This window comes from Chiloscyllium plagiosum, chromosome 14 (assembly GCF_004010195.1).
Source record: "Chiloscyllium plagiosum isolate BGI_BamShark_2017 chromosome 14, ASM401019v2, whole genome shotgun sequence".
NCBI lineage: Eukaryota > Metazoa > Chordata > Chondrichthyes > Orectolobiformes > Hemiscylliidae > Chiloscyllium > Chiloscyllium plagiosum.
Genome location: NC_057723.1, coordinates 12,290,533 through 12,304,310, shown reverse-complemented (window position 1 = coordinate 12,304,310; position 13,778 = coordinate 12,290,533).

Genomic DNA, 13,778 nt, shown 5'->3' with positions numbered 1-13,778 from the left:
TACAAGGGCTCCAATCCCACCATGATAGGAAGTGAAACTTGAATTCAGTGAAAAGCTGGCTGAATGGTGACTGTAACTATTGTTATTTGTCATAAAGATTCATTTGGTTCACTCATGTCCTTTAGGGAAGGAAATCTGCCATCCTTACTTGGTCAGGCCTACATGTGACAAACCTGTTAAAATTCTGTGAAGAGGTAACAAATAGGTTACACCAGAGAAAACCAGTGGATGTTATCGACCTAGATTTCCAAAAGGCCTTTGATAAGGTGCCTCATGGGAGGCTGCTGAGTAAGAAGATGGCCCATGGTGTTCGGGGTGAGCTACTGGCATAGATTGAGGATTGGCTGTCTGACAGAAGGCAGAGAGTTGGGATAAATGGTTCTATTCTCGGAATGGCAGCTAGTGACAAGTGCTGTCTTGCAGTGTTCAGTGTTGGGGCCACAGCTGTTCACTTTATATATTAATGATCTGGATGAAGGGACTGGGACATTCTGGCGAAGTTTGTTGTTCATACGAAGTTAGGCGGACAAGAGAGGTAGCTCTGAGGACGATTTATACAATTTAAGAGAGTGGTCCAAGAAATGGCTGATGAAATTCAACATGAACAAATATATGGTCTTGCACTTTGGAAAAAAAGAATACAGGCATGGACTATTTTCTAAAATCCATAAAGCCAAAGTACAAAGGGATCTGGGAGTGCGATTCCAGGCTTCTCTAAAGGTTGACTTGCAAGTTGAGTTCATGGTTAAGAAAGCAAATGTAATGTTGTTATTTTTCTCAAGAGGGTTGGAATGTAAAAGCAGCAATGTGCTATTAAGACTTTATAAAGGTCTATAGGCCCCATTTAGAACACTGTCCAATTCTGGGCCCCACATCTCAGGGAGGACATAGTGGCAATGGAGCATGTCCAGCGAAGATTCACACGGATGATCCCTTGGAAGTTATGCCGAACATATAATGAATGGTCGAGGATCCTGGGATTGTATTCATTAGAGTTTAGAAGCTTGAGGAGAGATCTAATAGAAACTTACAAGATAATGCATGGCTTAGAAAGGATGGATGCTGGAAATTTGTTTCCGTTAGGCGGGAATATGAAGACCCGTGGGTATAGCCTTAGAATTAGAGGGGGTCAATTTAGAACAGAAGTGAGGAGACATTTTTTTCAGCCAGAGAGTGGTGGGCCTGTGGAATTCATTGCCATGGAGTTCAGTGGAGGCCGGGACATTAAATGTCTTCAAGGCAGAGATTGATAAATTCTTGATCTCGCAAGGAATTAAGGGCTACGGGGAGAGTGCAGGTAAGTGGCGAAGAAATGCCCATCAGGCATGATTGAATGGTGGAGTGGACCCGATGGACCGACTGGCCTTACTTCCACTCCTATGTCTTATGGTCTTAAATTCACAGCAATGTTGTTGGCTCTTATCTTCTCTTTGGATCAATAGGGGTGGATAATAAATGCAGGCATTAGAGTCATAGAATGCCTACAGTGTAGAAGCAGGACATTCAGCCTACATCAATCCTCTGAAGAGTATCCCACTCAGACGCAATCCCCACTACTCTATCCCTGCAAATCCCATGGCTACTCCATCTCACCTAAACATCCCTGTAGAGTATGTGCAACTTAACATGGCCTATCCACCTAAATTGTACATCTTTGGACAGTGGGAAGGAAACACATACAGACATGGGAAGAATGTGCAAACCTAGCTCTGAATTGCTCTTGTCACCACTGTGTTTATCTGTTCAGTTTCTTGTTAGTGGTAATGCCCAGGATGATGATAATGGAGGATGCAGTGACTGGAACATTATTAAGTGTCAACAAGTGGTGGTTAGTTCATCTTCTATTGAAGGTGATATTTGCCTGGTGTTTGTATGATACAAATGTTACTTGCCACTTGTCAGCCCAAGTTCGGTTGTTGTTCAAGCCTCATAGCATTTAGACATGAATTCTTCGGTATCTGAGGAGTCGCAAATGGTACCAAATATTGTGCCATCAGAAGACATCCCCACTTCTGATCTTATGATGGAGGGAAGGTCATTGATGAAGCAGCTAAAGGTGGTTGGACTTACAACACTACCCTGAGGGACTACTGCAGAGACCTCTTGGAGCTAAGGTGACTGATGGCCAACAATCACAAGCATCCTCCTTTGTGTCAGGCATGACCCTAATCTATAGAGAACTACTTCCTCCAGTGGAAAAAAAAACACAGATTCATCACAGGAAAAAATGACAAGGTTTCTTCCTGCACTCTCCATCAGCTCTGATACTGACACTTTACTGGGTATATTAGTCAGAGTACAATTGTGAGCATGTTGTGATGAGTACATGTTGGTACATCAGTGGCTGAGGCAGAAATACCCCATGGTTCTGATGCTTAATGAACTGCAATGCAGGAATGCCTAGAATTCTCTACCTTATAGAATTGTGAAGGTTAGATGACTGAAAGTATTGAAAGAAAAGGAGACAGATTTTTGAAATATTGAGGCATTCAAGGCTATTGTGAGCTGCTCAAGAGGATTTCAGCTGGGACAGATTAGTCATGATCATATTGAAGGCAGACGAGGCCTAAGTCTCTCAAAACAATATTAAAGTGTATTTTCACAATTACTCACAGAATTGGGCCACAGGATGAGATTTCATGTTGTTTGCTAACAAAATTCCTCAAAGGAATCTTATGATTCATCCAAGTGTTCAGTCCATCATTAAGAATAAATTGATAATTTTTGTTTAAGTTGTAAACTTGGTGGCTGGTTAGGAACAATTTAACAATTTCGAGGTTGTTTAATGTTTTAATGTCACTGTGTTATGAATACATTGATGGTGAGTCAGATTTGGTTTGACTCACTATCACTGTGCCATAACATTGGGTAATGTGTAATATGACAGATTTAATTAATGATCACATGATTAAGGGATTCTGAAAGAGCAGAGGCCACTTTATAATTAAAGTTTCCATTCAGTTTGAAAGGCAGACGTAATCCAAGATGGAGGACAGGAAAAAATTCTGGCTGTAACAGGCTGCTCCTTTTTTGAGATATTTGAGGTGATTTCCTCAAATTCCAAGAGCATTATTTTGGAACTTTGGAGAAAAAAAAAGTCAAAATAACAGCACTTTCAAAAGGGAGAGAAACAGACAAAGGCAGCACATGGTCAGGTCAGTGCATGAGAGAAAAAAAGAAAAAACCCACGTTGCCAAATGACAGAGCAGTGAACTTGCACAGTTACTGTCTTTGCTGTTGAATTCATGTATCGCTGGACATCAGAGTGCGTTGAGGAAAATTAACAAACAGTGAAATTCACAACTGATCTTTCAGGAACCTGCTTGAGAGAGGTCACAACACAGAAACAGATAAGTGATTAGTTTTAAGTGTGGCCTTGCTGTAAGTCTGCAGTTGTGAGCAGAGTGGGTATTCGCTTGATTATATGTTTTATTGAAATATGTCTCTTGATTAAACTTAAATATATAATCCATAAGTATTAAGTTAGCCTGGAGCAGTGGTTTGTAGAGGTATAGGACAGTGCTGTTTTCTGGGTCTGTAGATTGGAAGAAGCAAAAATGGCCTATAGTAGAGTGTTATGGTCTTCTTGTCTGATGTGGCTAATGTAGTACCCCTGTTTAAGAAAGGTGGTAAGGTCAAGGGAACTGTAGACCAGTGAGCCTGACGTCAGTGATGGGAAGGTTGTTGGAGGGAATCCTGAGGGACAGGATGTACATGTATTTGGAAAGGCAAGGACTGATTAGCTATAGTCAACATGGCTTTGTGCATGAGAAATCATGTTTCACAAACTTGATTGGGTTTTTTGAAGAAGTAACAAAGAGGATTGATGAGGGCATAGCGGTAGATACGATTGATATAGACTTTAGCACGGTGTTCGACAAGATTCCCCATGGGAGACTGGTTAGCAAAGTTGGATCTCATGGAATACAGAGAGAACTAGCCGTTTGGATACAAAACTGGCTCAGAGGTAGAAGACAGTGGGTGGTGGTGAAGAAGGCGTTTGGTTAGCTTTCCTTTGTTGGTCAAAGTATTGAGTAGCAAGTTGGCTGTACAGGACGATCATTAGGCCACTTTTGGAATATTGCATGCAATTCTGGTCTACTTCCCATCGGAAGGATGTTGTGAAACTTGAAAGGGTTCAGAAAAGATGTACAAGGATGTTGCCAGGGTTGGAGGATTTGAGCTATAGGGAGAGGCTGAACAGGCTGGGGCTGTTTTCCCTGGACCATCGGAGGCTGAGGGGTGACCTTATAGAAGTTTATAAAATCATGAGGGGCATGGATAGAATAAATAGACAAAGTCGTTTCCCTGGGGTGGGGGAGTCCAGAACTAGAGGCCATAGGTTTAGGGTGAGAGGGGAAAGATATAAAAGAGACCTAGGGGGCAACTTTTTCACACAGAGGGTGGTACATCAATGAAATGAACTGCCAGAGGAAGTGGTGGAGACTAGGACAATTGCAACATTTAAAAGGCATCTGGATGGGTATATGAATAGGAAGGTTTGGAGGGATTTGGGCTGTGTGTTGGCAGGTGGGACTAGATTGGGTTGGGATACTTGGTTCAGCATGGATCAGTTGGACTGAAGGGTCTATTTCCATGCAATACATCTCTTTGACTCTCTGACTCTATGACTGGTATTTTAAAACAAGATAGCAACAACTCACATACTAGGGATAGAACATTAGAGACACATTAGTGGACATTTAAGGGGATATTTCAAAATATTCAGTAAAATTGAATCTCTACTATTAAGTATTATGAAGATGTGGGTGTACTGTACCTTCAAGAGAGTTAAAAGCTAGCAAAAATGACCTGACAGCATCAAGTGTTCTGAAAAAAAGATACAATGTAATAACGTGCTCCTGCTAGAGGGGTAGTTCGGGTAGTTGGTTGCCTGGGAATGACAAAACAGATTCAAATTAGGCTAATCAGTTTAAATTATACCCTGGAAAATACCAAACTCCAATCCAATTTGAATTGAGTATATTGACAATCTTAAAAGCCAATGACACAATCTTTGGGGGTATAAGACCAGGGAAAATTGAACAGTTAAAAGGAGAACTGCCAAGCTACCAGCATGTAAAGACTGTCTGAAATATCGCTCTGTTAAAAGTACCTTTACCAATCAGTAACCTATGTAGCAGAATCCGCAAGAGAAAGAAAAGAAGACAGGAATATGGAGAAAACTGAAAACTGCCTGGTTTTGACATAACAAGTTTTGTTTTGTAAATCTTAATTGGGAGTTTTACTGGGCTGGTATTGTGGAAGAGGAAGGTAAAAGATAGGAGAGGAAGAAGTTGTAAATAGTTGTTAGTTAATTATTCTCTGTTATACTTTAAGAAATAAAATTGTTAATTTTTATTTTAAATAGTTTTTGGCCCCTTGAATTTTCACAGATTACTGTGTGGGATAATTTTTTCTATGTTGCTGTTTTAAATTAAGCAGGAGTGTTTACCTAGTGTCATAACATAAGGATAATTCTAAAGGAAGAACTCCCTTCTGTAGTTATTTTTTTAAAAAAGGGAATGTATTAAACTTAAGGAAAAATATAACTGGACAAAGCTGAGAGGCAGATCAGATGATTGGTTAAAATATGAAGAACAGTAAAGATTCACTAATAGGATGATCAGGACGAAAATAATACAGAATGAGAGGAAGCTCGCTTGAAATATCAAAATGATAGCAAGAGTTTCTACAGGTATTTAAAAAGGAAAAGAGTAAATGTAATGAGTGTTAGTCTTCTAGAGAGTAAGAATCAGGATAGTACATTTTCAGCAAAGGAGATGAAATTAACAAATATTTTCTACTCTTCACTGTAGAAAATGATCCTGTAAATAGGAGGTGAAAGGGACAGAGGAACTTAGTTAAATCACAAGGCAAATGGGACAAAGCAAACTGATGGAGTTGCAGGTTAAACATTCTATGGGCCCAGATGGATTTCATTCGAGGATTTTTAGATTAGATTACTTACAGTGTGGAAACAGGCCTTCAGCCCAACAAGTCCATACCGACCCTCCAAAGAGCAACCCACCCAGATCCATTCCCCTTCATTTACCCCTTCACCTAACACTACAGGTAATTTAGGATCTTAAAGACATTACTGTAGTTTTTGTTAATTTTCTAAACTTCCCATGATTTAGAAAAGCTTTCATCCAGCTGGAAAGTAGCAAATATAGGAAGTAAGTCAGAATCTATAGGCTAGTTAGTTTGTTGTCTGTGCTGGGTGTTAGAGTTGACCATTAGAGAGATTACAGCTGTGCACTTATAAAAATGCAAGGTAATCAGGAAAGGTCAGCAGGGTTTTGTCAAAGGGAAATTATGTTTAATTAATTTGTTGAAGTTCATTGAAAGAATAATGTGTATTGTCGATAAAGGGAAGCCTGTAGATGTAACACACTTGGTTTTCCCAAAGTTCCTAAGAACTATATCAAAGGTTATTGTAAAAAATAAAATTTCATAGTGTAAATGGTAAATTTTAATATGGAAAGAAGATTGGTTGGCTGTCAGAAATCAGACAATAAGTTTAAATATGTCTTTGATCAGCAAGATGGAATGAGTGAAGTCCTGTGCTCGGGCCTTGAGATTTTATAACTTACATAAATGATTTAGCTGAGCTAAGCAATAACGTTGACACAGGACAACTGTCTGTGAGCTCTTTACAGTAGAACCTATTCTCACATTTCTTACAATTGTTCCGGACATTTTAATCTCAATTCTAAGTCTGTTAAAATTACTAACAATGTTCTCTTAAATCTATTTATAGGCCTGAAGATTCTACAACTGTCCAGACCCGAGTATTACCAACAATTAGACTTCTTAATGGACCTCTCAAGTTTCAAATCTAATGTTGATTTTGCTTTTTGTGTACCTTATTTGCAGTTGTAACTTTGTATTCCTCATTCTGTTCTATCACCCTATGATCTTCATATGGTATGATCTGCCTATACTATAAAGCTTTTCACTGTACTGAGGTATATGTGACAATAGTAAAACAAATCAAATCAAAGGCATTGTAGCTAAATTTGCAGATGACATCAAGATATGTAGGAAGGTATGTTGTGATGAATTTGCAAGGAAGTCGTAGGTGGATATAGATTGTTCGAGGGATAAAACGTCGGAATTTGTAAACTAATACACTTTCACAGAAAGAATGAAAAATCAGAGTATAACTTAAATAGAAAATCGCTGCTGAATTCGAAGATATAGGGGATTTATATGTTCTGGTGCATGAGTCATAAAAGATTAGTAAACAGGTACAGCACTTAATCAAGTAAGCTAATAGAATGCTATTGTTTACTATAAGGAAGTTATGTTTCAGTTATACAGGGCATTGATGAGAACACATCTTAATTACTGTGTGAAATTTTGGTCTCCTCATTCAGGGAAGAATGTTAATGCAATTGAGGTGGTTCAGAGGAGGTTGACTAGACTGATACTTGAAATAAGTGGGTGGTCTTGTGAGGATGGGTTGGACAGAATAGTATTGTGTCTGCTGGAGTTTAGAAGAGTGAGGGGTGACATGATTAATATGTATAAGATTGTGAATGGTCTTGACAAGGTGGATATGGAAAAGATTTTTGCTCTTATGGTTCAGTTCAGAAATAGGGGCACTGCGTATAATTCAGGGATCACACTGTTAGAACAGAAATTACAGCAAGCATTCAGGAAAGCAAAAGAGAAGATTGCAGTAGAAAGGTAAGGAAGTCTTGCCATAAATTATATATGAGACTAAATCCAAAGTATTGCATACAGTTGTTTTGCCTTTATGTAAAAAATGATGGCCTTGCTTTGAAGAGTATAACAAATGTCCATTAGATTGATTTCTGGCATGACAGAGATATTGTATGGGAGGTGCTCTCATGGAAACAATTGAAATAGAACTTGTGGACCCTTTTTAGAAATTCCTTCAATCATCATGTTGTGGAGCCAACCAGAGAAAAGGACATACTGGACCTGGTATCATGTAATGAGATAGCATTAATTAATGACGTCATAGTGAACATAACCCTAAGTAACAACCGCCATAATATGGAGAAGGATACATGAGTCCCCCTGTGTACCAATCTTAAATATTGAGGAAAGGAGAAACACATTACTGAAACTATCCTCATGCTGTCATAAGGACAAGCACAAAAACACTAAATTTCAATTAATTGCAACAACATTCATTGCAGGCAAAAAGTTGCTGATTACCTGGCAAGTGACAATAGTCATTATCCTGAAGGATAGCAATTGTCTACAATATATTTTAATGACATGGAGGAAGAAGGTCAATTACTGTCACCAAATTTGCAGATGACACAGGAATAAATGGAAAGGCAAGTTGATTGAGGGATACAAAGATGTTATAGGGAGATAGTCATCTCATTGAAACAGATAGGATTCTTAAGGGGATGATAGAGTAAATACTGAGAAGATGTTTCCATTCAGGGGTAAGTTTAGGACCAGAGAACACAGTCTCAGTATAAAGGCATGCCAATTTAATACTGAGATGAGGAAGAATTTCTTCTCTGAGGTTTGACAGTCTTTGGAACACCTTGACACAAAGAGCCAAGGGGCAGAGAGAGTGTATGTATTTAAGACTGAGATAAATAGATTCCTGATCAGTAGGAGGAAATAGAGGTTGCAGGGAAAGGGCAGGAAAGTGGATATGAGGAATGTCGTCAGATCAGCCATGATCCTATTGAGTGGTGGAGCAGACTTGGAAGGCTGAATGGCCTACTCCTGTTTGTATTTCTTATAGTTCCCCAGTCTCTGTTGTAATTTCTCCTGCCATTATCTCTCTGAAGTTCCCAATAATTTTGCAAATTACTTTCTTTTTACATTCTTATTGAAGTTCTTATAATATTTTTATACTTCTTGCTCGTTTAATATAATGTTCTAATGTTGATGATGATAATGATACCACCAAGCATAGAATGCACTGACATGACCAGCACATGTACAGTTGCTTCCTGTGGCCTGTCTAGTCATGGCCAAGCCATGTGACTGGCTGCGCCTATGCATGTGTGTGGCAGCCATATTGCATAATGCTTAATCACTCTGTTTCTCAGTATTACCTTTCTCACACTGCGGGACTTCCTCAATGCTACACCTCCAAGAGTGCAGCACCAATTTGATGTTGTACCTCCAACAGCGCAATACAGCAGAGCTAACCAATAAAGCTTTTTCCTCTGCCTTTTAGCTGAGCAAGCAGAGCTATAAAGAAACAGACCATATACCAGGTCCCAAGTCCTGTAGGGAAGGGAAGAGGAGTGTACAGGGGCTGAAGCTCACTCTGAGCTGACTGCCGCAGAATTCATATGAAAGTTGATGTTAAGTTGTCTTCCTCTTCTGCTTCTATGTATGGATAGGTTTTTGAGACAGGTGGGGGAGGAGGAGGAGTACGATATGTGTATCCCTGCACTAAGCTCTCTGCATGTAAATGTTCAAATCACTCCTAGTCTCAGGGTTCAGACACACCCTCCTACTCTCTCACTCCTGCACCACACCGTCAAAGGATGGGAGATTGAGTCAGACAGGGCTTGGCTAAGGACAAAACAAGTTCAAGAAGAAACTTAATTTTTATTTTGAATTTATTTTATTGGTCAATGCAAAACACAAAACTAATCCTGAAAGGAGTTGGATAATGAACTGAAAAAATAATTTGAAGAGTGTTCCATGTATGTCACACAAATATAGGCTTGATATAATTTTGTAGTGAAAACACAGAAAGTAATTTGATAAATTATATCAAAAGCTAATAATGGAGAAATATAAGGACCTAATGAACAAATTCATAGTACTGACATATTAATCTGGGTCATTGTATTAATTATCAGCAAACCAGCAATTAATCAAAAAAAATGAAAGAAATGAAAGAGTAAAAGTCTACTAGTCATGTGTAACCTGCAATGCACAAATGAAACAAGCACAACAATACTAAATAATTACAATCAATCAAAGGAAGTAATACAGGAAGGAAAAATAAATTAAAGCTCTCAAAACCTTTCCCAACCTCACTCTGTTACCCTCAGTTGAAGACATCTGAATTGTCCATGGGATGGATTCTTTAGACCGCCAGAGCCGATATGGAGGGCACACTTTGACTGCTTGTGTATGCTGACCTACAAATGACCGCAGAGATTTGAGTTCTCACGCCAGGCTAAACAAATCTCAATCATTGGCCCCAGTTCCAGAATGAGAGAAAGTGAGAACTGCAGATCGGGAGATCAGAGTCGAAGAGTGTGGTGCTGGGAAAGCACTGCAGGTCAGGCAGCATCCGAGGAGCAGGAGAATCGATGTTTCAAGCTTAAGCTCTTCATCAGGAATGAGGGGGTGGCCCAAGCAGGATGAGAGATAAGTGAGAAGAGGGACATGGGGCTGAGGGCAAGGTAGCTGAGAATGCGATAGGTAGATGACTTTGGGGGTGAAGATGATAAGTCAGAGAGGACAGTGGAGTGGATAGGTGGGAAGGAAGATGGACAGGCAGGACAGGTCAAGAGGGCAGTGCCAAGTTGGAAAGTTGGATCTGGGATAAGTTGGGGGAGACGAAATGAGGAAAATGTTGAAATCCACATTACTCCTGTGTGATTGGGGGAACCCAAGGCGGAAGACAAGGCGTTCTTCCTCCAGGTGTCAGATGGTAAGGGTTTGGCGGTGGAGGAGGCCCAGGACCTGCATGTCCTTGCTGGAGGGGGAGTGAAAGCATCTGGCCATGGGGCAGTGGGGTTGTTTTGTGTGTGTGTGTCCCAGAGATGTTCTCTGAAGTGATCCGCAGGTAGGCATCCTGTCTCCCCAATGTAGAGGAGACCATATCAGGAGCAATGCACACAGTAAAGTACGCATGTGGAAGTGCAAGTAAATCCCTAATGGCTGTGGAAGGATCCTTTGGGGCCTTGGACAGAGATAAGGTGTGAGGTGTGGGCGCAGGTTTTGCAATTCTTGCAATGGAAGGGGAAGGTGCCGGGAGGAGGGTGAGGGTTGGTGGGGATAGTGGACCTAACAAGGGAGTCAGGGAGGGAATGGTCTTTACGGAATGCAAATAGGGATGGAGGGGAATATATATCCGTGGTGGTGGGCTCTGTTTGTAGGTGGCCGAAATGGCAGAGGATAATGCGATGTATCCGGAGGTTGGTGGGGTGGAAGGTGAGGACCAGGGGGATTCTGTCCATGTTGCAGTTGGAGGTATGAGTTTCCGCCCATGATCAAACACTTTAACTCCCTATCCCACTGCGCCAAGATATGCAGGTCCTCGGCGTCCTCCACTGCTAAATCCTTACCACTTGATGCCTAGAGGAAGAATGCCTCATCTTCCACCTTGGGACCCTGCAACTACATGGGATTAATATGGATTCACCAGTTTCCTCATTTCCCCACCCCACCTTATCCCAGAGCCAACCTTCCAACTTGGTATCACTCTCTTGGCCTGTCCTACGTATCCATCTTTAAGAAAGGCTTATGCCCGAAACGTCGATTCTCCTGCTCCTTGGATGCTGCCTGACCTGCTGCGCTTTTCCAGCAACACATTTTCAGCACCTATCTGCTCCACTATCCTCCCAGTCCTATCACCTTCATCCCCAACTTCATCTACCCATTGCATTCTCAGTTACCTTCCCCCCAGTCCGACTGCCCCGCCCGCCTCCCATTTATCTCTCAGTCCCTTTGCGCCATCCTCTATTCCTGAAGAAGAGCTTATGCACGAGAAGTCAACTCTCCTGCTCCACGGAGGCCGCCTGACCGGCTGTGCTTTTCCAGCACCACATTCTTTGACTAATTCCAGAGTGAGCACCCAATACATACTGGGTTTTGTTTGGGAGCACATTTAAGCATCCGGCAATCATGGCAGCAAGGGTCAGCGCTGCCTGAGGATACCTCCCCTCAAAGATATGGTTCATGGTAATTGACAATATGATCACCCCGACCAAGGCCTCCCAGTGCAGCTTATCCTAAGGACAGCTCCTTCAACATTGCAGCACTCCCTTCCTGCTGTCCATCTGACAGTGCTACACTCTCTCAGTAATGTCTATTGACAGTGCAGCACTGCCTCAGTACTAATCCTCTGACAGTGCAGCAATCTCTCAATACTGACCCTCTGACAGCGCTCCTCCAGTAGTAAATCTCTTGCACTGGGAAAATCAACCTGGAGCATGAGCTCAATTGTTTGGATTGGGACACGAACACGAAACGTCTGATTACCACAGTGTCTGTAATATCCTGGTGAGTCTTGCAAAATATGAGAAAAGGCTGTTGGAGATTAGCCATGCCCTTTAATTTGGCTAAACTTCCCTCTTGTCAGGCCTGACATGCAGGCAGATGCCTGAGCCAATTAAAATAAGGCAGAATATACGTTCAAAATCAGTTTTCTGGGCATACTTGTTCTCTGATACTCAGGACATGGGAAGGGTGAATGCAGACACTGCAATTACTGAGTGTGGATGAATACCAGGATTGTATGCTGAAAGATCTGTGGCACTAGGAGGCCATTCAGCCCATTGCTGGCCAGAGAAGAAATATCATCCATGCTCCTTTTCAATTATTGGTATACAGCCTCCTGGGTTATGTCTCAGTCAGTGCACATCCCTGTGTGGGGACAGGTTCTGCCTCTCTCACCCTCAGTCACTTCCAGCAACCTCAGAGGAAAAAAAAGAAACCTCAAACCTGCTCTAACCCTCAGAATCATAGAATCATACAGAGTAAAGTAAGCCCTTGGCCCATCCAGCTGGCATCTGTAAACTACTCTAAGTCTAAACCAGTTCTATTCTCGAGTACTTGGCCAATGGTATGACATTTCAAGTGCTCATCCAAGTACTCTTTAAAGGTTGTGAGGTTTCCTGACACTCCCAGGAAGTATATTCCAGAGCCCCACCATTCTTCTCCCAAATCCACATTACTTAGTTCTTCAAAGTGAAAGGGATGGATATTGTTATGGCAGCTCACTGCCTGGGTACTGGGCAGGGGGGGTTAAGGTAGAGTGAACTCAGATATGATAGCTCTTTTCCAGATCAAACATTGCTTGGTTGAAAGGATGAGGAACTATACCACGTGATGCTGGCCATGAACTAGAATTGTGAAGGCGGGAGGAAGTGGGAGGGTGACAGAATTTCAGATTTGTGCAAAAACAAGAAGGAATGGGGAGGTAACTCATGAGATCGATTGACTTTGTCCTTCTTTGTGTTAGTAAATGTCAGCAGCTCATGCAAATATTTACTCGTGATAAGTTAACTGCAAACTTTTCATAAAGTCAAGTCCACCCTCACTGCTACAATGGAGCTCCAAGGGAAGGTTGCGCTAGTGACTGGTGCTGCCCAAGGCATTGGGAAAGCATTTGTTGAAATCCATCTGAAAAACGGCGCTAAGATAACAATTCTGCTTGAATCGGTTTCTATAATTTCCCCGTGTAAAGAAAGGCGATGATTACCCTGCAGTGTGTTCAGGAATGCAGCCGTTTCCTTTATCTTAAGGATTGATTACACAGGCCACATGCAAATACAGTGCTGACATCATGTGTATGTCCTTCAAAGATATACTTCATAGCTGCTGCAAAACATAATACAACATCTCCCATTTTCCAAAGAAAACCAATCCCAAACAAACTTGTACAGAGGCACATGTTGTCAATTCAGAAATTATACAAGCATTTAACATAAGTGTTAACAAAATTAATGATTCAACTTTGATATAGTGTCTTGGAGCTTTGACAACCTGTCCCAAACTGGTGATCATATGATCACATGGTCATGTTCTTTTCTCGGTTCCTTTTTATTGGTTGGTTTGTTGCTCGTGGCTGTCGCTCAGCG